Genomic DNA, 4,060 nt, shown 5'->3' on the forward strand with positions numbered 1-4,060 from the left:
TGATAATAAAATAAATCAATGAAGTGAGATTGGGTGTGTTGCAATTTTAAATAGGGTGGGCGGAAAAAAGGCATGAATTTCGAGTAATGCTGAAACGCAAGGGAGCATACCACACTGCTGTCTGGAAGGGGAGCGCTTGCAGGCAGATGGAGCAGTCATTTCAAGGCTCCGTGCCGAGACCACCTTGTGCGGCTGCACGGATGACAGCCTGAGGACATGAGGCTGAAGAGGTCACACGGGCCAGAGAGAGTGAGTCTTAGAGGCCACTATAAGGACTTGGACTCTTTTTTCTGAGTAAGAGAGGAGTCTCGGAATGTTTTTAAGCAGAGGAGTGACAGGAGTCTGCCATGTTATAATAGGCTGGTTGCTGTGAACAATGGAAGTGATAAGACGTTCTTGGATTTGGAGTATATCTCTAAGGTAGAGTCGCCGTTTGTTGTTGAAGTATAAAAAAAAGAGACAGGAGTCAAAGGTAATATGTAAACCAGTGAGTATGATAATATGTAAATATGCAAACCAGTGAGCATTTCGTGAACGAAATGCCCAAGTCCAGTCTGGTGCACATCCACAGAGCTCTAATCTCCATCCCAGCACACCAGGCCCATCCCGAGCATCCTGCCTGCTGGAACTGCGTGGTCTTGAAGCGGCAGAGTGCCGCCTGCTGCACACTCAGTGAACGCCATACAGTTTTTCTATATTGTCACGAGGAAACTTAGAAAGTGAAATCACAGCATGTTCTAGTTGTCACCTGCCTGCTCTCTTAGACCGAGTTAAACCCCACGTCGGAGAATGTCTTACATTTCTCTGCAGCGTTCTGGGGTTGTGAGCTCTAGATCCCTGTGCTCCACCTGCTGGAGTTTACAGAAGCGTGGAAAGATACTACCAGCGAGGTTCCCCTCACTGGCTCTTCCCACACCAGCACTAACTCAAAAGATGGTCTCCGGAAGTCTCTTCAGTCCTTACGAAACCCAAAGCTAATTTCTCAAGGTAGCTGAGCAAAAAGTAGCGAACGAGGACTTCAGAGGAAAAAATTCATTCTGAAGTAAGCTAAATCTAAACTATAAATTTCTAAATACCCAAACATAAGCCTCAGTTGTTTTCAATGTCAACTCAATTAGGTCATTTTCAGTGTCCATCCTGACTTCCTTTTTAAAAGAATCTATAAAACAGGATAATAAAATCCAAAGGAATTTATATTTTAAACATCTAACCACAAGGTGGAGATCTAAAGCAAAGATTAGTGTCATAGCAGAATTCAACTTAGAATCCAGAATTTTTCAACTAAAATTAGAGTTGTACATGTTCTCGGGTTATATGAGAAACTTATTTAAGCTAGAGGAAAACGCAGGGCTTATGAATCCATGTTGTTTTATACATATTAGAAACGTATGTGGCATGCAAGTTATTTCAGGAAGCTCTGAGCAGCACACTGTCAGGCAACAAAGTGGAGACAGTGATTATATTAGAAATTTCAAGATTTACTTCTAAAGTGGGAAGATTATTGTTATATCACTTGATCTTGAGTACACTTAACAAAGGCTAATATAATTATTTTAGTCCAGATATTTTGTGGCTAGTATTAAATAACTAATTCCCTTTAACTTGACAGAGAGCAGTGCCAGACTAGTGGTTCTAAAGATTCTAGGTCATAAGTATGACTAAAAGACCTATTTAGTTTTACTTCATTTGCATATGGTAGTGAGTCTGACTTACGAAGAGAGGCCCAGATAAAGGTGGAAAACCCTCACCTTCTTTCTGGATGAGTGGGTTTTATCAGTCCCCCCAATTATACACTGAACAGACTTGTCTGATTCACAAATTATCCTCCAGGTTTACTCACCTAGAAGTTTCATTATTTTAAAAATAATCTAAATTTCCTTTGGTTTCTTATAGTGTGAATAATTGTTCTTCCCTATAGAAACAAACAAAAAACAATTGAAAGAGAAAAATCCAAGCTAAATAATAAATAGAAGAGGTAGATGGGGTAAAGGGGGTCAATCATGTGGTGAGAGAAAGATATCTAACTATGGGAGGTAAACACACAGTGTAAATATATATATGCCTTACTGTTAAAGTGTACAGCTGAAACTTACTGGATTTCGTTAAGCAATGTCACTATGAAAAAAAAAACTAACAGAAGTAAAAAAGTGAATAATAATAATAAATAGAAAACATGGTATGATCTTTTGCCTGTTTCTTCTACTCCTATATATCTTATTTTAGAGATCGCATAACAGGTGTTAATTAAATTAACTAGACTCAGCCATCGCTAAAATTCTTGGCAGGCTAACTCCTTAAAGCTCTTCTGATATTTTTTTATTGCAATGAAAGGACTGATTTGTGGAAATTGTTTACCTCCAAGTTTACTCAGGTTCTAAGACCTTTGATCTCCAATTTGTTAAAGGTTGTGATCACCTATATCTTAGAAAATTAAAAAGAAAAGTAATCACCAGCTCGAGAATTGTTGCTTTCAGCTATTAGGTAGGAATTCCCCTCATTCCTTAGTGCTGACTTAGGTCTTTATCTCAGTCACCTGTCTATGTTACAACTAGTACAGCAGAATTCCAAGCTGTTTATTTAGACAAGCATCAAAGCTTGGAGCTCCGATCTGTACTTAGAAGACCTTTGATCCTGCGCACCTTGATTTAGAAATCTAACTGAGTCTCTAACAAGAAAGGTTTGTCTCTTCCGCTGCTTTCTGGTCTCAGAGAGTCCGGAAATAACAAGAGCCGGCTTCCTGGTAGTTCAGAACTTCCGCTTCCTGTTCTGGACGATAGCAGAAGTAGAGAAATGTGAAAATGTTAACCAAAAAGTACAATGGCCTTTTGCAATCCATAACAACATACAGGTTAAATTTCACTCAAATGCTGCCTTTTACTTAACCAGTGTAAGCTTATGTGACACTATTTTAAACCAAAACAAACTCTGTAGAAGACTTTCAGGCCACCATGCAGGGGCTGGTTCTCTGGGGAACCGGAAAGGGAGTGTGAGAAGCAACCTCCATGAGTGGCCTCTGGAAGGCAGGTGAGATGTGTGGGCCAGGTGATCAGTTACTAGCTTGGATAGCAATAAGGGCAGAGGTTCGGTTTCACATGTATCAGAATCACACAGAGGGCTTGTTAAAATGCTGGGCCCAGCCCACTCCCATCCCAGTTTCTGATTCAGTAAGTCTGGGGTGAAGACAGAGAATTTGTATTTCTAACAAGTTATCAAGGGATGCTGATTCTGCTGATCTGAGGACCACACTTGGAGAACCACTGCTCTAAGTGGTTTTGGAATGTGGGGAAAACGTTAACCCTTAGCAAATATTAGGGTACCATTTGAAAGAGGAAGTGAGACAGAGAGTGAGGAGCACAGGCTCTAGAATCGGCCACACTTGGGAGCTGGGTCTGGGTCTGCCCAGAGCCGGAGGTTTGGACAAACTGTTTAACCTCCCTGCAACACCTTCCTTATCTGTGAAGTGGGAGAGAATAGCTATACTTATCTCTGAGGATAAAATACGATATTGTATGCAAAGTGCCCGGCACATGGCGCTCTATAAATGGTTGTTATTATTTTTAAAATTACAGACACTATTAGGGAAAAAAACCTAGTTCATATGTCGGCAATAATCTCTGAGATCTAAGCATAGGAGAAACTTCAGTCAGGAGATAATATGGATTTGTTTTGCATTTGGATTAAATAAAAAGAGGCTGACAGTTTATGGAACAATCTTTCTCCTTTAAAATAAAAATCCCTCATAATATCAATTTTTTTCCCTCGAAAACTTTTTAATTCTCACTTTTTTTATTGCCATCTTAAAGTTCTTTCTAGCATTCACTTCTTTCTTCTGGCTGCTGTATTTCTCTGTCCTGCTGTTTACATCATTTGTGTGCCGAGGGCACTCCCATATTTTTCTACATGGTTTTTCTCTGGTGAAGGTACAGAGGGCTCAAAAACTGGCCACCCCCAAGGGACCAGATTGTTTATTTCCTCTCCTTTCAGGTAGATCTGAGCGCAGACCCACCATCAAAAGACTTATACGTAAGACAAGACCACTGCTTCCCCTTCCTCTAATACT

Source organism: Pteropus alecto, unplaced genomic scaffold (genome assembly GCF_000325575.1).
Source record: "Pteropus alecto unplaced genomic scaffold, ASM32557v1 scaffold101, whole genome shotgun sequence".
Taxonomy (NCBI): Eukaryota; Metazoa; Chordata; class Mammalia; order Chiroptera; family Pteropodidae; genus Pteropus; species Pteropus alecto.